Here is a 23,326-nt window from a genome sequence, read left to right as displayed (position 1 = left end):
GCGTGGGACACGGAGATGTTATTTTGATTAGTGTGTAGCTCTGCATGTGAGAGGCATTGATAGTATGGAAGTTGAAGTGTTGCTACAACTGCTATTACAGTAAAGTGATAAAGTAAGTAAATGACTCAGAGGAAAGTGCGTCAAGAAGTAATTTAAAAATGAACAGTGCTGCTGATAACGTACTTGTGTATCCTCTCGTTGCGTGTCGTACCGTACTGTATCAGTCATCCGCGCCGTGTTCGGTCTCCCAGAATGAACTAATGTGAATCAGTAGAAATTAATCACCATAAAAGAGTGCAGTCAAGTGCCAGTGTCTTGTAGCGAGCGTGAGAACGTGCGTTCCGTCATCGCGTTTCCGCATCAACAACAATCAGCCGCGCCGCGACGGTTACGCGCACGCTCGTGCAACTGAGAACTGTGAACTGTAAATTTAACTTTGTAAACAGTGTTAAAATTTATTACTAGTGTCAAGGAGGACTGGTACCAAATATCTGTGTATGCGTGAGGAGCGTAAGAACTTTCGTGCGATCATTCGGCTTCCGCATCATCAACGATCTCCCGCGTCGTGTCGGTTACGCGTACGCTCGTCTGAGTGATGTTGTGGACATATAATCATCAAGATTGTTAATTGGGATTAACATTTATGAATTAGAATGTAAGCAGTGCAACCTGCGATTTCCTTTAATCGTCTCAGAATATAGTTGTTCATACCAGACGTAGAACAGTATTGTGTTCTGACGTTGAGTGGCTCCCCTAAACCCGCTTGCATATTTCGACAGATAATTTCAGGCAAGCCAGCAGCAGAGTGGAGCAGAACAGTACGACCGCCGCGGGATTATCGAGTATGTGGTGTGGAGTGAGCGCACAGTCTAGAAAAGCAGAAGTGAAAACAGTTTAAAGGTACCACCCCACCCATTTGTACTCCCGGGCGTGTTACAACATGTTGTGAGACATCAGGGGATCACCAGATTAGTATTGGAGGGAAGTACTGAGGGTAAAAATCGTAGAGGGAGACCAAGAGATGAATACACTAAGCAGCCGGACCGAGTGGCCGAGCCGTTCTAGGCGCTACAGACTGGAAACGCGCGACCGCTACGGTCGCAGGTTCGAATCCTGCTGCGGGCATGGATGTATGTGATGTCCTTAGGTTAGTTAGGTTTAAGTAGTTCTAAGTTCTAGGGGACTGATGACCTCAGAAGTTAAGTCCCATAGTGCTCAGAGCCATTTGAACCATTTTTTGAGTACACTAAGCAGATTCAGAAGTATGTAGGTTGCATTAGTTATTCGGAGATGAAAAGGTTCGAACAGGATAGAGTAGCATGGAGAGCTGTATCAAACTAGTCGGCGGACTGAAGATGACAACAAAATTGTAAAAAGGGTTCGTTCTCAAAATCTTTTGTCCTGTGTACTAGCTTTCAAACATAAGTCATAAATTTATATCAGAGTTTTTTTTTTTTTTTTTTTTTTGGTTGGAGGTACGTGTTTGAAATTCTGGCTTGTTACAAGTCAAATTGTTCAAATGGCTCTGAGCAGTATGGGACTTAACATCTCAGGTCATCAGTCAAAAAAAATGGTTGAAATGGCTCTGAGCACTATGGGACTTAACATCTATGGTCATCAGTCCCCTAGAACTTAGAACTACTTAAACCTAACTAACCTAAGGACATCACACAACACCCAGCCATCACGAGGCAGAGAAAATCCCTGACCCCGCCGGGAATCGAACCCGGGAAACCGGGCGCGGGAGGCGAGAACTCAGGTCATCTGCCCTCTAGAACGTAGAACTACTTAAACTTACCCAACCTAAGGACATCACACACATCCATGCCCGAGGCAGGATTCGAACCTGCGACGCTGGCCGGGGTGGCCGTGCGGTTCTAGGCGCTACAGTCTGGAACCGCGTGACAGCTACGGTCGCAGTTTCGAGTCCTGCCTTGGGCATGGATGTATGTGATGTCCTTAGGTTAGTTACGTTTAATTAGTTCTAAGTTCTAGGCGGCTGATGACCTCAGAAGTTAACTCGCATAGTGCTCAGAGCCATTTGAACCATTTGAACCTGCGACCGTAGCAGTCGTGTGGTTCCAGACTGAAGCGCCTAGAACCGCTCGGCACACCGGCCGGCTGTTACAACTGTGTGAGAAATTATTTGTAATGAACCATTCTGAAACTCTGGTTTCTTGATATTATTCTGTAAGAAATTACCTGAAGCGTTTTCAGATTTATTATTGTTATTATGATTATGATCATTATTGTTGTTATTGTGTGAGGAATCATTAGAATAAACTTGCTGGGAATGTTGAGCTTCCAACACAGACATTCTTAGTGGCAAATTTTAAAATTAGCTTAACGAAATGTTTGTTGGGTTTCAATATTGTAATAAACGGATGTTGTCTTAAATGAAAGTGACAGCCACTTCATCCTAACCCTTCCAGTTACTGAAACTGCAGCAAACACAGTCATGTACGAAGTACAATAACTCCCTGCGACTTGTAACTGTCCAGATGTCATGTTCGATGTTCTGTTGGCGCCTGGAGATTGACAAAGTTCGGGAGAGCCTTCCACGAATTCGGATTGCCGGACGCACTCGATAGTGCGCAGCGCCTCTCATAAATTGTGGGACTAATCAAGTTGCCAAAGAGACACCCGCTCGCGGCGTCCTCTGTCCAGTGCTGTCAGGCAGTGACGCGCGGGGGCAGGTATCCGGCGCCGGAGCGTCCGTTTTATTCCCGGATCCCGTCTCGGCCCAATTACGGACTAATGCAGCTGATTACTGGCGTATTGCAGCGGCGCTGGCGGCGGCTACAAACGGGGAGCGCCGAGCGCCGGGCGCCCGTGATTGGATTGTGGCGCCAGTGCATTAGGAGCGCCGGCCACGCAATCACGGTGAAACAGCGCCAGCACAAAGAGGGCCGCGGACTGGCGCCATTCTGTCAAGGATCCGAGCGCGCTCAAACGGCCGGCCGGCCACACAGGGCGTCTCGGAACAGCGCTCTCTATGTTCCGCTGCTGACCCTCCACATCCTATCCCCCCCTCCCCTTCCTCATCCTCCCACCCCTTTGCCTCTCCCCCCCCCCCCTAACCCCCTCTACAATCTACACAGCACCGTTCATTGCGACCCCTGCGGCAGGTATTTCAGTTGCCAACAGCCGTTCGCCATTGTCGGCAGAGGTCGTTGGTTTAATTGGCAATCGTACGGGCCGCGTCCGCTAGTTTCCCTCTCGTGTGTTTGCGCACGCATTGTGGGGGCGCTCGGATGCCGACACGCGTGCCAGCTGCATTGCGTGCGTGCGTGCGCGGTTGCGTGGGAGGATAGACAGGCGGCGCCGGCGGCCGTTTGAGCGGTCTGAACTACGCCGCGTATGCCCGCGGCTACTTCACACGCTTAATTTGTGGGGCCGCTTTTGCATACGCCAGTTGCGCCACTGGCAGCTGTCCCGAGCTGGAAAGCACCCTTCCGCGGTTAATGCATATCAATCATATTATGACGTAACTGCAGAGTCTGTGTACCTTGTTAAAGGCTACGTCAGCCGAAAGAACGGCTAATGCCAATGTGGTCGAATAAATGTTCACAATAATTTGCAAACATAATCATTTTGAGTGACAATACCGTTCCGTGCTGGTGTCGTAATTTGGATTAGAATATCCTTTCATTTTGTCTTTCTCACTAGTGCACAGATTCGACTGTCGATCGGAGGTGAGGGTATCATCTGGAGTGACCCAGGGGCCGGCCGCTGTGGCGGAGCGGTTCTAGGCGCCTCAGTCCGGAACCGCGCTACTGCTACGGTCACAGGTTCGAATCCTGCCTCAGGCATGGACATGTGTGGTGTCCTTACGTTAGTTAGGTTTAAGTAGTGAAACGTCCCCTTTGAAAAATTATACACGACTGTGCTTAAATTGACACACAATATTTTTTAGCGCAACGCAATCTGACTTTCAAAAAATCCCTACGAAAGAATGGCCCTGACTAACATTAACCTATACCTTTCACAAATCACTTACCTCACAAAAATCTTCGTTACTGGAACTACTGCAATACAGCGAGCGCCACTACTGCCAGCTAAATAAAAGATTCAAACTACGGAAGGCACTAACTACTGATAGGCATAGTTAGCAAATGAAAGATTTTAATAGAGAACAAATAATGTATTTACCTTAATAGTGTTGAAAAATCATACATAGGAGTTCATGACATCCAGTGTTAAAAATTTCCAAATTCCGCCATTTCTCTCCCCACATCCACCACTGCTGGCGGCTCACCTCCAACTGCCCAACGCTACGCGCTGTTCACATCCAGCTGCCGCTGCCCAACACTACAATGGCAGACAACAGTGCAAACTAGCTACAGACTGCACACAGCACAGCCAGTGATTTTCATACAGAGCGCTACGTAACATTGCCAATAAGAAAACATAAACAGCCTACTTACATAGCCCCCATGCTCCCCACAAAAAATTTTACAAATTGTTTTGGGCAGTGGCCAATAATGATTTGAAAGAATTTTTCATAATTACAATAACAAAGAAATCAAATGCACACACTTACTCATACAATGTTGGTCAGAAGCTAAAATTTTCTCACAGTCGATAAAGACAGTCCTGATCGTTCATCACAGTAAAATAATGGGCCACAACAGAGCAAACCCACAGCAGAGTCATTCGAAGTTTTGAAGAATATTGGTAGGTAGGTCATCACAGAGTAGACCCACTGTAGTCCTGGTAGAGATTACGGTATTGGTGGGCCACCAGAGGTGCAGACCCACTGTAGTCCTGGTAGAGATTATGGTATTGGTGGGCCACCAGAGGTGCAGACCCACTGTAGTCCTGGTAGAGATGGCCAGCAGCCATCTGTTGTGACTGTGCAGGTGCACAATCACCATTGAAGTGTCTTGCGGATAATATAGCAAGTCCATAACCACCACTTGTGCACTCACAAAGTTTTTGGAATTGTCCTTAGAACCAGCAATGCTGTCATCCAGTCCCTTGCTGAATTATTAACACACGTGCAAACACTAACAGTCCCTACTTCTCACATATTGTCCATATACTATGACCAACAGAAACGTGTGCAGTGAAATGTAACTTACAAGTTAATAATATGATGAACTGGTGACAATTACAATTTTATAACATGAGAATACAATTACAAAGATACAGAAAACATCATTAAAAACATAATAATACAGATAACATTTGCAGTAATACAGGCTTTACAAAAGAATCGAAATAACATATACATCAGTGTTACAGGAATTATAAGTACCTACATAAAAGATCTGAATAACTTTTGAAACATCACCTCCACATATGAGCAACAAAACAGAATAAATAATGTCTAAACATCTTTACAAAGTAAATAACATAGTATTAATGCAAATTATATTTGAGGATAACAGTATTCCTCATCATAGTAAATGTAGCTTAGTATTAGAAGAGAAAAAAATTCTATGAAACATTACACAGAGACAGGAAGAAAACAAATACACAAGGGTACACAAACACATAGGGGGATAACACAAAAAGAAAGAACAGGGTTTGTTTTCAGTGTAAAATTTGGTACTGCAGTCCAACCCAGAACTTCATTCCATAGATCGTCCCTCTTATTTCAACATTTGCTCCAGCCAAAAAAAAATCCTATCCAAGCATGCTTTCTGTATTCTGTTCACATCCTCTTTCAAAAATAGTTTTTCTCCACTGTACACTACTTTTTTGGCCAAACCATTTTCTTATAGCTTCTCAATGCATTTCTTCCAATCCATCATAGCTAGTTTCTTATATAGTCTACCCCCTCTTAAGCCAACTTAAATCTACTGAGCTCAGATGCTAAACTAAGGGACGAGGCAATGCAGCAGCACAAAACAGTTAACACAAACAGCAATGACAAAATATTCAAATGGCAAAGCAAGCTACAGTAAATCTAAATTACCAAGCAATGCAACATTACCACTAATATGAGCCAACGTGCAGCAACAAGAAAAATAAATCAGTAGTAAAACTAGCTTAACAGAGTAATACAAAGTGACATTCAGTAGCACTATGCATGGCAAACAGCAGCAGCAAATGCTATAACTATTACCTACACATGGCAAAGGTTAAGCAGAAAAAATATTACACTAAAGACAACAATGCAGATAAGGGAAATGTCTATTCACATCTTAATATCTATGTCATTAAAGTGGTGCACCACAACTTATTCTACAAAATAAATTAGCAAGTACTTGAAAAGAAAATTATGTATGCAGTTCCTGTGAAGGTAAATGTCTCTTTGTGCTCCCTCATTTATTTGAAAAAAATTATTATTTACTCGATCTGTAGATAGAAAATATTTATATTAGTACATCTATAAAATTTTATTTTAACCATTGCTGCAGTGCAGCTAGAAACTAGATATTAAACAAAATAGGTGAAGTAAGGCGTGAAACGTCATTCACTAGCCATATGGCATTTCATAATGCACTAAACAACCTTTCAACTAGCAAGACAATAGACATAAAATGTTTCTTATCATTTCATTTCAGTAAATATCATAAATTAAGAACTCTACAGTGTAATCATGTTTTCAAGTTTGAGCGTGTCGTATTTACGATGCTTTCTACAAAGGAATGTCAATAGCGAGGCTAATGGCCTCCCTTTTTTTTTCTCTACCTGCGCCTCTGAAACGCACACACTAATGGCTTTTTTTTTTCCAGGCGTCTGTCACGCATCTGGGTGCTTACAGAGACCTACCTTTCTTCCCGAAATATTTACGACAGCAGTTTCCGCTACAGTGACAGTCTCATATAAAAATTTCATAGGTCGAGAATTTGTGTTCCAAATGTAGGAACAAAATCCTATAAATATAACAGTGTCCAAAAAATTTTCGCTGGCATTGTGATACATACATTTCATAATTTTTAAAATACGATTCTTGGTTTCCAACATCCTTCTCCACAAAACAGAGTCCCTAACCACTACTCATTATTCCTTACCTTATTATACATATACATATTCATCGACACTTCTTCAATATTTCATCATAAGAAATACATAGCATAATCAAATTCCTCATTTACGGTAGCAGCATCTTATTGATCATAAACATACCTCAACAGCATAATACACATCGTCGTCGTAATAATATCATAACATCTCAGTCAATTCTCAAAATCGTTGTAGCTTCCTCCAATAATTTCAAAACCTAAAAAAATATTCTCTGCTCATTTCAGTAGTGTCATCTACCTCAAACGTACTTTAAAATCATGATCCCATACCAAATACATCATTCAAAGCTCTCATAGTATCACAATGGCTCCGAAAAAATATGCACAGTTCACAAAGTACAGACAAAATACAATTTCATAAGTATGCAATTATCCAGTAGTGTACTTGCGTAAACATCTGTCACTGACGTAGTAAAAAAATGTTTGTCTCTCTCAGTTAAATGATCAGCTAGCTGTGTAATTCATGTATTAGAGAAATATGGTACCGATGTGTAAAGTTGTATAAGCAAATACCATATTAGCTAGGGCTCCTTGTGCTTGCCAAACACATGGTACACAAAGTAAGCATGTACCCCCCTGAGGATTAATGTAATTATACCCTCAGGTGTTACAGATTACAGCAATGGAACGAAATCTATCGCGGAAAACCTTTGTATCATTGTACTTCAAATATCTTTAAAAATAAATGTTTTAAGTATAAAATTAATCACTCAAATACGTGTACTGTTGCGCTAAACTGTGCGTCTTGTTGTAAGATATTCTCTGTGGAAGTCTCGTAGTTATCGTCCTCCGAAAGCTAAGTTCTGCAGAAGTCAATGTACTTACCTCATCATAAACGAAAGTGTAAATCTTTGTGTATAGATATCGTTGTTATTACGTACCTTACCGTGATCAAGAAAGTACTATAACGTAACGTATTGTTGTGCTACAGAAAAGGCTGTCTCATTGTAGCTATACCACAAAAGTTACTACTAAAACATGTTTTGCTTTCCAGAATAATTCAGAAAAACTATGCAGATATAAAACAGAAACACCGCAAAAGCAACATTGTAAATTGTCACTCATTAGTAGCGTTGTGATAAAATCGTGTAGCTGTCACATAAACTAACCACTGTGTCATCTGGTATCTCACAGAAAGTACTTTAAATCCCTAATGTATTTTCAAGTAAACCAAAATGTTGCATTAACATCTCATTAGCAGTACCAGTATATGTTCTAAGTATGTAAGCCTTATAGTCGTTATGTAATCGTGCAACTAACAAGCAAGAATGTACACACACAATAACACTGTGACATCTGTTCACTATAACAATGCATTCGTAATTTCTGTTTCAATAAGTTCTCTTGGTTCTTGACTGGATATTTAACTTCAAACATTGTTGCATGTTAACAGATTCGAAGTCTGACAAGCATACTAGTAATGTAAAGTGAAAAGTTATATGGCAAAGACAAAGTTAAAAAGCAGATTATCTTCCAATAAACGGTTTTACATGTGAAATGTGGTGCAATCCTTTACTCTTCCTAGTACGCAGAGGTTCAACTTGATCGGAATTATCATGCGGTATACGTCGGTGAGGAATGCAAAAATTTTTCTCAAGGTTATCGTCTATCTTATTTTTCTCTGAGCCAGCCAGTCCACGTGGCTGGCTGCGGTGCGGGTCATTGTCTGCTATCTCTTTGTTGGCGTGCATCGTTATTGGGATTAGGAGACCTAACGTCTACAAATTCACCTTGACGAGAAGGCCCTGCCCTGTTTGAAGCTCGCCAGTTCTGATGCAGTTCAGGTCTGTCGTTACGATTATATCGTCTGTCGTCATGTCGGTAGATTCCATAGTTTCTTTCTTGCCGGTCACATGGTGGGGAATATCTTCCTGAATCGTAACTGCGCGCCGAACTGTTGCGTCTGAAGTTATTCTGTCTCCCTTCATAACAATTGTTTTTGTTCCCATATTGTCTGTATCTATGGTAATCTCTGTCATATTCATTACTACGGAAATGCGATCTTTCTCTGTAACTATTATTACTCTGCCAGTGGTTGTCAAATGGGTGGTGTCTGTTTTGGTCACGATTTGCGTTGTAAGAATAGACTTGTCGTGTCCAGTTATTGTTTCTGTCGTCACGGAATTGTGACAGATGCGACCTGTAGTGATTTTTTTCCTGTTTTCGCATCCCGCGACTGTCTGTGTCAATTTCAAATTCTTGTAAGAGTCCCTGAAAAGCTTCAGTGTCGTCTTTGCAACGCCCTGCCAAAATAATATTTCTTATGTTCAGGCAATTTCATTAAGCAAATGCGGATGAGTTCTAAATGGCTGTATGGGTTTGAAAGATATTGATTCTTATGCAACATGTCTTCCAAATATTTGACAAGACTGGAAGATTCAGATTGTTCAAAGTGTTTCATCATCATGATGCTATGTTTTACTCGGTCTTGTGTAACTTGAGACCAATATGCTGAGAGGAATGCATGATAAAATTCTCCTTCACTGTGGCAATCGTGAATGACTGATCGCATTCGCACAGCTGGTTCATTCTCTAAGTAGCCACACATAAATTCTAACCTGTGTTCTAATGAACAGTTGGGAGGAAAACAATGAGAGAATTGATGGAGCCACGCTTGTGGATGAATGTCGTTGCCAGAATTCTTAAATGTTTTAAATTTACGTGTAGTAATGAACAGCTTATAGTCAAAATCATGGTGTCGATGAGTCGCACATCGCTCATTGTTACGTCCTTTCGCCGGTTCCATCTCAAAATTCGGTGTGCCTTGCCAATTTCTTTCATAATTTCCGAAGTGTCCTGTGTTATTATTTTGTGGTTGTTCCGTATTTATAAGTCTCTCTTCCCATGTTGGAGCGCGAGTGGCCTCTGAAATACGTAATTCTTGTATTACCTGAGTCAGCTGATCTTGTACTTCCCGCATTTCTCTTCGGTGTTGCGTATTAATTTGATTCTGATTTCGTTTGAATTTCCTAATTTGTTCGCACTCTTCTGTGTCATTAAAGACTACCGGTTTTGTGTCATTCAGATCATCATCTACCTTTGTAGATAAGTTAGTGCACTGGTCTCAAAGTTCGGCTACCTTATCCGTCAGTGAAATTATTTCCTCTGTGTGTTTTTCCGAACCAAGTTTCAGTGTGTTCATTTGTGTTGAAATCGTATCTACTGTGTCCTTTAAGTTTTCTTGAGTTTTTTGCAAGTTGCGTAACCGAATCCGTAGAAGCAGCCGAGTCAATTTTAGCCCAAAAGGTCTCATGGTTTTCATGAACAATGGTTTGCAGTTCTTTTATGGCTGCTTCGTGATTCTGTAATGCATTTTCATGCCGCGAAAAAATAGGTTGAAAATGCTCACAAATTTGTGTTTTTACGTCGTTACAGACTTTTTGACATTTCGACTCGATTTTATGTAACTCAGTAGTTAAATCTTCACGTGTTTGTTCAAGCGTGGTGTGAAGATTTTGTTCCATTGCGTCTAACTTAACTGTTGCTGTGTTTGTCTCTGGTGTTGTTCCATTGTGTCTAACTTTTGAAGCTTTTGCTGTGTTTGTCTCTGATTTTGTCCCATTGTGTCTAACTTTTGAAGATTTTGTTCCATTATGTCTAACTTTTGAAGATTTTGTTCCATTATGTCTAACTTTTGAAGCTTTTGTCCCATTTGTTGCATTAATTGTAATAACAATGCACTGGTGTCTGAAACATGTTCCTCAGTGCTATTCGGCAATGCATTTGAACCGGCAATATTCGCAGTTTGAAAAGCAGAAAATGTGTCTTGACTTATTTGAGAAAACGGTGAGGACGCAAAACCTGAATCTACAGTATTTGCAAGATTGTGTTCTGTCATTTCGGATTACTCAGGCAAGCTGTTGCCGACCGATCGATCGATAATGCTTCCCTGTTCACTAATTGTTTCACTGTCTACACCATTGTTTGCAGCCCGCTCCATTTCCCTATGCGCAATTACCAAATTACTACTTTGAACATCAGTTAATTCATTACTCGGTGGCGCTAACACACTGCTTTCGTTTCCACTGTCATTTCTCAGTTTACTTTGGAGCCTAGTATTACGTTTTTCACACGCCATTATTGTCACAATATTTCACACGATAACACAGAAAAGCACAATTTGAAGAGCAAAATAAGATAACACATTAACATAACACTGAAAATAATATCTAGTTAATTGCAGCTGCGAAATACTTGGTGCAAATCTACATGCATGCCACAACTGTTTTACTGTACAACAATGAAAGACTGCAACTACAAAGGAGATTTTCTCTACAATTACGCGCTAGTAATAAACAATAGCTACACTAATTACACAAACTACAAGAAAAAAATCAGAAGATTCCAGTGAGGTATCCTAGGCTAAGAGTCGACATATGAAACGTCCCCTTTAAACAATTATACACGACTGTGCTTAAACTGACACACAATATTTTTTAGCGCAACGCAATCTGACTTTCAAAAAATCCCTACAAAAGAATGGCCCTGACTAACATTAACCTATACCTTTCACAAATCACTTACCTCACAAAAATCTTCGTTACTGGAACTACTGCAATACAACGAGCGCCACTACTGCCAGCTAAATAAAAGATTCAAACTACGGAAGGCACTAACTACTGATAGGCATAGTTAGCAAATGAAAGATTTTAATAGAGAACAAACAATGTATTTACCTTAATAGTGTTGAAAAATCATAATATACATAGGAGTTCATGACATCCAGTGTTAAAAATTTCCAAACTCCGCCATTTCTCTCCCCACATCCACCACTGCTGGCGGCTCACCTCCAACTGCCCAACGCTACGCGCTGTTCACATCCAGCTGCCGCTGCCCAACACTACAATGGCAGACAACAATGCAAACTAGCCACAGACTGCACACAGCACAGCCAGTGATTTTCATACAGAGCGCTACGTAACATTGCCAATAAGAAAACATAAACAGCCTACTTACAGTAGTTCTAAGTTCTAGGGGACTGATGACCTCAGATATGATGTCCCATAGTGCTCAGAGCCATTTGAACCATTTGAGTGCCCCAGGGAAGTGTGGTAGGTCCCCTGTTGTTTTCTATCTACATAAATAATTTTTTGTATAGGGTGGATAGCAATGTGCGGCTGTTTGCTGATGATTCTGTGGTGTATGGGAAGGTGTCGTCGTTGAGGAGGATACAAGATAACTTGGACAAGATTTGTGATTCGTGTAAAGAATGGCAGCTAACTCTAAATATAGATAAATGTAAATTAATGCAGATGAATAGGAAAATGAATCCCGTAATGTTTGAATACCCCATTAGTAGTGTAGCGCTTGACACAGTCACCCCGATTAAATATTTGGGCGTAACATTGCAGAGCGATATGAGGTGGAACAAGCATGTAATGGCAGTTGTGGGGAAAGCGGATAGTCGTCTTCGGTTCATTGGTAGAATTTTGGGAATATGTGGTTCATTTGTAAAGGAGACCGCTTATAAAACAGTAATACGACCTATTCTTGAATACTGCTCGAGCGTTTGGGATCCCTATCAGGTCGGATTGAGGGAGGACATAGAAGAAATTCAGATGAGGGCTGCTAGATTTGTTACTAGTAAGTCTGATCATCACGCGAGTGTTACTGAAATGCTTCAGGAACCTCGGTGGGAGTCTCTAGAGGAAAGGAGGCGTTCTTTTCGTGAATCGCTACTGAGGAAATTTAGAGAACCAGCATTTGAGGCTGACTGCAGTACTATTTTACCACCGCCAACTTACATTTCGCGGAAAGACCACAAAGATAAGATAAGAGAGATTAGGGCTCGTACAGAGTCATATAGGCCGTCATTTTTCCCTCGTTCTGTTTTGGAGTGGAACAGGGAGAGAAGATGCTACTTGTGGTACGAGGTACCCTCCGCCACGCACCGTATGGTGGATTGCGGAGTATGTATATAGATGTAGATGTAATATTCTTGGTATCCCACAGTGGAATCAGCGATTTTCCTGACAGCTTGTGGCGCTGTTAACAACTTGCACGCGAAATGCAAACGGATGCAGGCGAAAACAGTAGTCATCTATGGAGCTGCAACAACAATGAGGCATTGCCTTAAGCTCAGATACAAAATTGCGTAACTTTATCGAGGTTGACACACAAAGAAACTGTGCAATTTCCGTTTCTACTGTTGGCGATCATCTTTCACAGATTCTACAATACTTCCCCGTTGCAGTATCCCTGGGATATTGACCTGATGTCCGCACAACAGTGAGCATTTCCTGCTATATGATGCTGCCTCAGTAGTAACAGTTTACAAGTAAATCTTATGTGTTCATTTAGTATCCGTATCTGTTTTATTATTATTTATTTTATAGCCTTCATTGGACCAATGTAGTCAAAAATACAAAGCTGTAAACAAGTTATTACACAGGGATACAATTTGGCTCAACAATAACTTAATATGATATTTAGGTAATATAATTATTAGAGTCTATTCTTATATGAAAGGTGTATTGCTCTTCTGTCTGCCCAATATTTCTTCATTCTTTCAGATATTTTCTTTCTTTCTTCATCTGAGACCACTCTTCCTGTACTCCTTTTATTGATTTTCATTTGTAGTCTGGTTTGCGGGTCTTGCAGTATTATGGTTATCTCTGTCTTGTTTTTTAGGTCATCTACTGTAATTTGGAGTTCTTTTATATCTTCCTCAATTTATGTGATCCATTTAATGTCGCTCTTGCTATTCCACAATTTTTGTATTATTTTTTTTACTAATTCTGTTTTCTGGAGTTCTCATCAGATGTCCAAAGAATGAGATGCGATTCTTCCTGATCTGTTTTAATATAAGTCGCATGCATTACAACGGTGCGTAAGTTCATACGATTTTTGTTTGTGATGTTGGTATTCTGGACGCTGTGGGACTATTTATCGATTGTCATGTTTTATTTGAGGTTCATTGTTGCTATTTGTCAAAACAAAAACGGTTCAAATGGCTCTGAGCACTATGGGACTTAACTGTTGAGGTCATCAGTACTCTAGAACTTAGAACTACTTAAACCTAACTAACCTAAGGACAACACACACATCCATGCCCCAGGCAGGTTAGAACCTGCGAGCGTAGCGCTCGCGCGTCTCCAGACTGTAGCGCCTAGAACCGCTCGGGCACTCCGGGCGGCTGCTATTTGTCAATATTATCATTTTGATATAGTTAGTGGAGCTCTGGGCGCTAGAAAATGGAGTGCCGAGTGAAGAAATCGAAACATTACAAATATATTCTACTGTTTGAGTTCAGTAGAGAGGTGATAGCAGCGTAGGTAGCCAGAAACACATCCACCATGCATGAGAATATTGCCGTTGAACAGGGCACGGTAAGAAAAAGGTTTTCTCGTTTTAAGTAGGATCTTTTTGACATTAGTGCCTCTCCCTGATCAGGAATATCTTCGGGATTTGATCAAGACCATTTAAAAGTATTAATCCACAATGGTCCACGTGTAGGGAAGCAGCCTACTCACGCCGAATAAAACTGACATCAGTCTTTCCATTGTGTGCCAGCCAGTCCGCTGTAACTAGCTCTGACTTCATAAATGTTGCACAATACTTTAAAAATCAAGTAAATAACCTGAAACGTTTCTAGCATGTCAGGAGTAATACTAAATCAATATGTGTTGAATATCGCCGGCCGAAGTGGCCGTGCGGTTAAAGGCGCTGCAGTCTGGAACCGCAAGACCGCTACGGTCGCAGGTTCGAATCCTGCCTCGGGCATGGATGTTTGTGATGTCTTTAGGTTAGTTAGGTTTAACTAGTTCTAAGTTCTAGGGGACTAATGACCTCAGCAGTTGAGTCCCATAGTGCTCAGAGCCATTTGAACCATTTGTGTTGAATATCAGTTCAATAACTTAAATTTGGATGTTTTTCTGTAAAAATCATTGGCGGAATAGAAAAGAGCTAGAAGCTCAAAAATTGATATTTAGATTCATTTTGCATAATAATTTAGTAGAAACAGTATTCTGGATCTCACAAATTAAAATTTTAGTTGAAATTCATGATTTTCTGGTTTTTGTCTTAAAAATTAAGGAAGCAGGATAGATTAAGTAGGCGAATAAATAAAGCTAGGATGTTTATCTTTAAGTAGAAGGGAGATCCGCTATAATCATAAAGATGTGAGAAGTTTCAGCTGAATGACTATAAAACTATAGCGATAGCGTATTTCCAAAGGGCAAGTTCAGAGCTCGTCTACTGCGTGTAGTGTAATTGAATTAATTCTCTCGCCCAAAATAATTGACTTAGCCACATCGGACTTTTATTGTGATTACTTACCTGTGTGCTGATTGCACATTTAAATTGAGAGCTTCATCGGCCATCAGCAAAGGAAGCAATGATTTATTCGATAACTTAAAGTGGTGCATTACTAGCCCAGCGGCTAGTCGGGAGAGCCGATTTGATCAGGCATTCCCTTAGCCGTCCGTACCGCGGCTTTATATATAAGAATGCTGCGCGAGGAAGGAAGGCCCCAGTTCTCTCCAGACGCTGATTAGCGCACCACCTGTGTCGGGAGTCGCGTCGCATACGTATCATTGCTATGAACAGCCTCGGATGCCGTAATAAATTACTCGGGATACGCGTAACCATGAAATCGTTTTCGAGTAAAGTGTTAATTCTGGGATGACTTTAATGATCTATCTTCAGTTAGCGTATGTCGTATTTTCACGTGCCGCCGCGGGACAGACAGTCTACCATTATTTAGCGTGGCGTTTGATGAGCATTATCATCAAATCATGGCGAGCATTCACTTCAACATTTAATTTGACCAGTTATAGTTGTATCAGTGCACCAGACTCTGAACTGCTCTGGTAGTTGGATTGTGTGGATTCTTTTTGGTCTGTGACTTTCAGAATATAGTGAACATTTTTAGAGAATCGTTTTTGATTATGAATCCCAGAAAATCTCCTAATTCCTCAGAGCTATAAGCTGTAGCTATAAGTGTATTTCTCAGATGAAGTGGGCACTAGGAATTCTAATTACAGGCTCCACGTTTTGCTAATCACTTTCTGGTTGCCAATATCGTAGTTAGAGAGCCAGTGTTGAGAACGGCAAAAGACAGCATAAATAACAGGAACATTTAAATATAGCACATTTTTCCACCCGCCGCCCCACATATGGTGCATCGGCCTGGAAATGCATCTTTTCTACATTACATACTACATTTTATATATACAAATAATTCCACCCGCCGCCCCACCCACGTCATTGCACTCGAGAACCGGCAGATATGATAAACTGTAATCATTCCACCATCGTGCGACATTTCCATACAGTAGGGAAAGTTCAGTAATTCGGCCAATGGGTACCGCGTACACTAATTCAAAATCACAACCACTAGCGGGTGGCCGCAGGTGCATGTTTACTTGCTCGACATCAAATGGCTTGCGAACGCACCGGCTATTCCTCTCCTGTATCGTTACTGCTGACTAGAAAAGGTGTCTTTATGCTAACGTAAGGAGAAGAAAGCACTGGTTGAGTCCAAACAAAGCCGCAATTCCCTGTACGAAGACTTGCTCGCATCCACGAAAGATACCGTTATTCATCTTGTAAGTGTATTGTCATATCGTTGGCCTGGTTACGGAGTACCTTTGCGTGCGGCTACAGTGCAGAGTCGAGCACGGGACACGGAGCTGCTACGCTCTGTTGTGCTCTCCATGGGAAAGGCATTATTACACTACTGGCCATTAAAATTGCTACACCACGAAGATGACGTGCTACAGACGGGAAATTTAACCGACAGGAAGAAGATGCTGTGATATGCAAATGATTAGCATTTCAGAGCATTCACACAAGGTTTGGCGCCGATGGCGACACCTACAACGTGTTGACATGAGGAAAGTTTCTAACCGATTTCTCATACACAAACAGCAGTTGACCGGCGTTGCCTGGTGAAACGTTGTTGAGATGCCTCGTGTAAGGAGGAGAAATGCGTACCATCACTTTAATGACTTTGATAAAGGTCGGATTGTAGCCTATCGCGATTGCGGTTTATCGTATCGCGACATTGCTGCTCGCGTTGGTGGAGATCCAATGACTGTTAGCAGAATATGGAATCGGTGGGTTCAGGAGGGTAATAGGGAACGCAATGCTGGATCCCAACGGCCTCGTATCACTAGCAGTCGAGATGACAGGCGTCTTATCAGCATGGCTGTAACGGATCGTGCAGCCACGTCTCGATCCCTGAGTCAACAGATGGAGACGTTTGCAAGACAACAACCATCTGCACGAACAGTTCTACGACGTTTGCAGCAGCATCGACTATCAGCTCGGAGACCACGGCTGCATCCGTGTTTGGCGACATGGCGGTGAACGCACATTGGAAGTGTGTATTCGTCATCGCCATACTGGCGTATCATCCGGCGTGATCGTATGGGGTGCCATTGGTTACACGTCTCGGTCACTTCTTGTTGGCACTGACGGCACTTTGAAAAGTGGACGTTACATTTCGGATGTGTTACGACCCGTGGCTCTACTCTTCATTCGATCCCTGCGGAACCCTACATTTCAGCAGGACAATGCACGTGTGTGTGCACGACCGCATGTTGCAGATCCTGTACGGGCCTTTCTGGAAACAGAAAATGTTCGACTGCTGCCCTGGCCAGAACATTCTCCAGATCTCTCACCAATTGAAAACGTCTGGTCAATGGTGGCCGAGCAACTGGCTCATCACAATACGCCAGTCACTACTCTTGATGAACTGTGGCATCGTGTTGAAGCTGCATGCGCAGCTGTACCCGTAAGCGCCATCCAAGCTCAGTTTGACTCAATGCCAAGGCGTATCAAGGCCGTTATTACGGCCAGAGGTGGTTGTTCTGGGTACTAATTTCTCAGGATGTATGCATCCAAATTGCGTGAAAATGTAATCACGTCAGTTCTAGTATAGGCCTAATATATTTGTCCAATGAATACCCGTTTATCATCTGCATTTCTTCTTGGTGTTGCAATTTTGATGGCCAGCAGTGTATGAAAGTTCAAGTGTGGCTGCAAGCACTATTATTGTGTAGTAATGAGATATAGAATTGGATTCAGTGAAAAGTGCGTAAAGAAGTAATTGAGTATGAGTAGTGCGGCCGACAACGTTTTTTAGTGTCCGCGTCGTACCGTACCATATCAATTATCCGCGTCGTGTTCGGCCTCCCAGAATGAAACTAGTGTGAATCAGTAAAATAGCTTACCACAAAGGAGAACAATCAAATGCCAGTGTCTTGTAGCGAGCGTGAGAACAGCGTTCGGTATCGCGTTCGGTTCTAGGCGCTTCAGTCCGGAACCGCGCTGCTGCTACGGTCGCAGGTTCGAATCGTGCCTCGGGCATGGATGTGTGTGATGTCCTTAGGTTAGTTAGGTTTAAGTAGTTCTATGTCTGGGGGACTGATGACCTCAGATGTTGAGTCCCATAATGCTTAGAGCCATTTGAACCATTTTTTGGTATCGCGTTTCCGCATAATCAACAATCAACCGCATCGCGACGGTTCCGCGCACGCTCGTACATGTGAGAACTGTGAACTGTAAATTGACTTTTGTGAACAGTATTATATTATTACAAGTACCAAGAAGGATTGGTGCCAGATATCTGTGTGTAAATGACGAGCGTAAAAACTTTCGCTCGACCATTCGGCTTCCGCATTACCAACAGTCACCCGGGTCGTGTCGGTTACGCGTACGCTCGTACAAGTGATAATTGTGGATCGGTAATCATCTTAATTGCCTGTGTATCTGTCACCGAAGGTTCGGCTAGAGTAAAACTGTGAAATACGTGTGACGGCGTGGAGTACAATAGTGACAGACATGGACATCGTCAGAATACTGTACAATAATGAGGGAATGATAATTATTACCTCTCATCAAATTAGCAAGAATGTTAATTGGCATCAACACTTACGACTTGGTGTGTAAACAGGGCAACCTGCGATTTTCTTATCGTCTCAGAATATAATTATTCATACCAGACGTAGGACAGTATTGTGTTTAGTGTTGAGTGGCTCCCTTAAACCCACTTGCATATTTGTGTACATAATTTCAGGCAAGCCAGCAGCAGTGTGCACCAGAAATGATACAGCAGCCGAGGGAGTACCAGGTACGTGGCGTGGACAGGCCGCACGGTCAAAGCGAGAACACTTTAAGGGTCCCCCAGCAGATGTACCACCGGGCGTGTTACAATCCCGCGGAACAGCGACATTGTGGTGTACTGCGACTTTTATTGTCAACAGCTGAGACGTCTTGCGGACGCAGTCCGAAAACAACGACCAGGAAGACCTGGTGATGGGTGCTACTCCACGACAACGCCCGCAAGTGTTCTGCTAGACTGACAAAATGCACTACGCAGGCGTTGGGTTGGGAAGTCATTCCGCACCCTCCTTATTCATCTGATCTTACGCCCTCAGAATTTCTCCTTTTCCGCCCTCTATCAAACAACCTTCAAGAATCTTTCCTTCTGGATGGAAATGTTCTCCAACCTCAAAACCACATGCTTTCTACAGTCGCGGAATTGGTAAGTTACCCCAGCGTTGGCAGACTGTTATAAATAGTGCAGGAGAATATTTTATTGGTAATTATAGTCTCTCTTACACGTATCTGTTGTTTTTATTAAACTTACGGAAAAATTCTGTGAACTTGTACACCAATCTAAAACATTCTTGGGATCCAGTAGCGGAGTCGGGGAAAGAAGTTAGTAGGCTGTTGCCAGCTTTCAACTGTGGTCCCTATGGAGCTGCGACAACACCGACGTGTTGCCTAAGAGACGCATAGGAGATCGTATTACGTGACTGCGTGAAGTAGAGGCACGAAACAGCTCCGCCAAGCCCGTTGCTACTCTCAGGGATCTTCTTTGGCGGATTTTACAATACTATCCCATTGCAGTACTTCTGGGGCGTTGACCTACCGTCCGTACAACAGTGAAAGTTTCTTGCTATGCGACGCTAAGCAACAATGAATAATTAGATTTTCATGTGATATTTTAGTATTCGTATTTATTTTTATGCAAATCGTTTGTGTATGTGGTATGTCCGCAGGCAGACAGAGAGCTTTCCAGGAGTCGGAAACAGCTTTCCATTTCTCGTGCATACTCTCGACTTTGGTAAAAAATGTCAAGTTGACTGTAGTCTAGTAAGACAATCGACTGTCGTTTTTCCGTAAAATCCACATCTATACTCACAGCCTTAGGCTACTGCAGAACGCCACAACAAAAAACATTGTGATTTCAACGGCTTGTACAAAATTGCTCCAAGATATGCACTCGCCAGCCGTTCTCAAGAGAACTAATCCACAGGTAATGGATATTAGTGAAAGTTGCGAAGGGATACGAAAATTTCGGAAGGAAGGCAAAATTTACTGGATTAAAGGACACCCTAACATTAAATTTAAGGAAGCTGTTGATGCTTAACGGAAATCGCATCCGGAAACGGCGCCTTCATTAAAGCCAACACAGCTGAAGACTACAGTGTATGGAAGAAAAAGGTGCCAATGTGACGATGGGACGATGAATATCAGTCGTTGATACGCATTGAAGGAGAATATTGTCGTCAAATGCAGCCAAACATTATCTAGGCTTCCACACATTTAAGGCGAATAAAGAGTTTCTAAGTTCCGTAAATCGCATGAGGTTTAATCAGGGATCATTCCCCAGTCATGATCGTCAGATAAACGTTCGAGATAACGCTTATTGTGAATGTGATGGAATAACAGTAGGAGGTACAGTTCGCAGTTTATTCGAGTATAAACTGTATGCAAAGCAGAAAATCGATTTAATACAGTTAATCACAACTCATCATCATTGCCAACTAATGTAGTAACTCTACTTCATCAAAATAATATATTAACTTTAAAACTAATTATGAAATTTTTATGTAAATATAAACTAATTCTGTAAAATTCCAAAACACTGGCAGATGGCTGTCTAACTTCCATGACAAAGAGCACAAATTTTAAAATAAAAAAATTAAAAAATTTTATTATTATTATTACGTGCAATTGAGGGGATTATTTCAATAGCGGTACAAGTCCATTTTTGTTCATTCTGAGATACAGAGTCATGAAGTTAAAAGAGCGCTCAAAAATCTGCAGTTGAGATACCAGAAATATTCAAGTATACTTGGATGCATGAGCAACGGCTGCAGCTGAGATACCAGAAATATTCAAGTATATTTGAATATTTCTGGTATCTCAACTGCTGACTTTTCAGCGCTCTTTTAACTTTAGGACTCTGTGTCTCAGAATGAACAAAAATGGAGTTGTACGGTACCACTATTGAAATAAGCCCTTCAATTGTATCCTACTGGATCATGCACAGCTACACACATCAAGAAAAGTTTTGCATCACCCTGTTCCCAGAACTCCTGAAGATAAACTTTGACTGTAGATATTGTATCACAGACTCAGTCCCTTTGATTATTCAGAGATATCATTAAACCCACCCAAAGATATAAACAAACACCCATAAGCAACACCTATTAGACGGAGGGGGTCCGACCGCCGATCACTTCCAGTAATTCCAACAGGAAGGAGGTACACGGCTCGTGTTGTCTGTAATTCAACCATGCCTAGACGGTCAGTACCGCGGTTCGATCGCGTCCGCATTGTTACTTTGTGCCGGGAAGGGCTCTCAACAAGGGAAGTGTCCCGGTGTCTCGGAGTGAACCAAGGTGACGTTGTTCGGACATGGAGAAGATAGAGAGAGACAGGAAAAGTCAATGACATTCCTCTATCAGGCCGCCCAAGGGCTACTACTGCGGTGGATGACTGCTACCTACGGATTATGGCTCGGAGGAACCCGGACAGCAACGCTACCATGTTGAATAATACTTATCGTGCAGCCACAGGACGTCGTGTTATGACTCAAACTGTGCGCAACAGACTGCACGGTGCGCAACTTCACTCACGGTGTCCATTATTGCAACCAAGACACCATGCAGCGCGGCGGTACAGATGGACCCAACAACATGCCGAATGGACTGCTCAGGATTGGCATCACGTTTTCACCGATAAGTGTCACATACGTCTTCAACCAGACAATCATCGGACACATGTTTGGAGGCAACCCGGTGAGGCTTAACGCCTTAAACACAGTGTCCAGCGAGTGCAGCAAGGTGGAGGTTTCCTGCTTTTTTGGGATGGCACTATTTGGGGCCGGCGTACGCCGCTGGTGGTCATGGAAGGCGCCGTAACGGCTGCAAGATAAGTGAATGCCATCCTTCGAGAGATAGTGCAACCATATCGGCAGCTTATTGGTGAGGCATTCGTCTTCATGGACGACAATTCGGGCCCTCATTTTGCACATCTTGTGGATCACCACCTCTGAAGGTCTCGCTGTATGGTTTTACAACATCCAATGTGTGGTTTTCATGAGCAATAAAAAGTGGGAAATAATGTTTATGTTGATCTCCATTCCAATTTTCTGTACAGGTTCCGGAACTCTCGGAACCCAAGTAGTGCAAAACATTTTTTATGTGTGTATTATGGTTCAATCCTTGGAGTCTCCAAGCAACTTTCATTTTGCTCCGTGGATTTCTTACATTCCTTTATTCCACCTCGTTCATAGTCTGATGGTGACCTCATTCGTCGGCACTACTTCCCGGCTGTCAGCTCTTTGTCTGTATAAGTTTCTGTTGGAAACTTCTGATCGACTCATATGAGCCTTTTCCAAATTCTGTTTATTCTGCTGTATCCAAGATATGATTGTGAGTTGTGCTACGTACGGCGCCATTTTTCGAGCGAGTCTTGTTGTTGGGAGTCTGTGGATATGCTGATATAATTTCGGCCTTCTTTTTCTTATGTCAGTCACAAAATTTGATACTTTTTTGGTTGTTTTCGGGGTAGCCTGCCTCTACCTTCTGTTCTTGCGGGGAGGAGTATCCTCGTTAGAATTTTCTGTTCGTCTATTAGGATATCTTCCAGTCTTCCAGAACACCTTCTCTGTGGAGTGTAAGCTTTTCGCTAGAGAGCAAAGTTTCAAGCTTGATAACAGTGTTATAGTGCCTGATTTACCTGTGTATGGACACACATTTTTGGTTGTGGATTTTTACCGTATGCTCTCCTACGTTTCATCTTCCGAGATTTCGGTGCCGTTTTCTATTCCTCTTTGTGTTCAAAGAGGTCGCCTAAATACATGAAGTTTGAAACTGACACGATCTGTCCATACTTCGTAATCAGCATTTGCGTAGGAGTTCTGTGCAGGTGGCTTGGTTTCTTGGAAGGATACCTGGGGGGTCAAGCTATAACACTACCGTCCGCTACTGCTATACCATAACCTTAAAGCTGCAGGCAGGTCGTGAAATAAAACTATCTTGTTAAAGCAATTATGGTATAAAGCAACAGAGTGGTGTTACCCTCTGAGATGAATTTTGTTATCTTGA

Source organism: Schistocerca americana, chromosome 1 (genome assembly GCF_021461395.2).
Source record: "Schistocerca americana isolate TAMUIC-IGC-003095 chromosome 1, iqSchAmer2.1, whole genome shotgun sequence".
NCBI classification, from domain to species: domain Eukaryota; kingdom Metazoa; phylum Arthropoda; class Insecta; order Orthoptera; family Acrididae; genus Schistocerca; species Schistocerca americana.
This window is presented reverse-complemented; position numbering follows the sequence as displayed.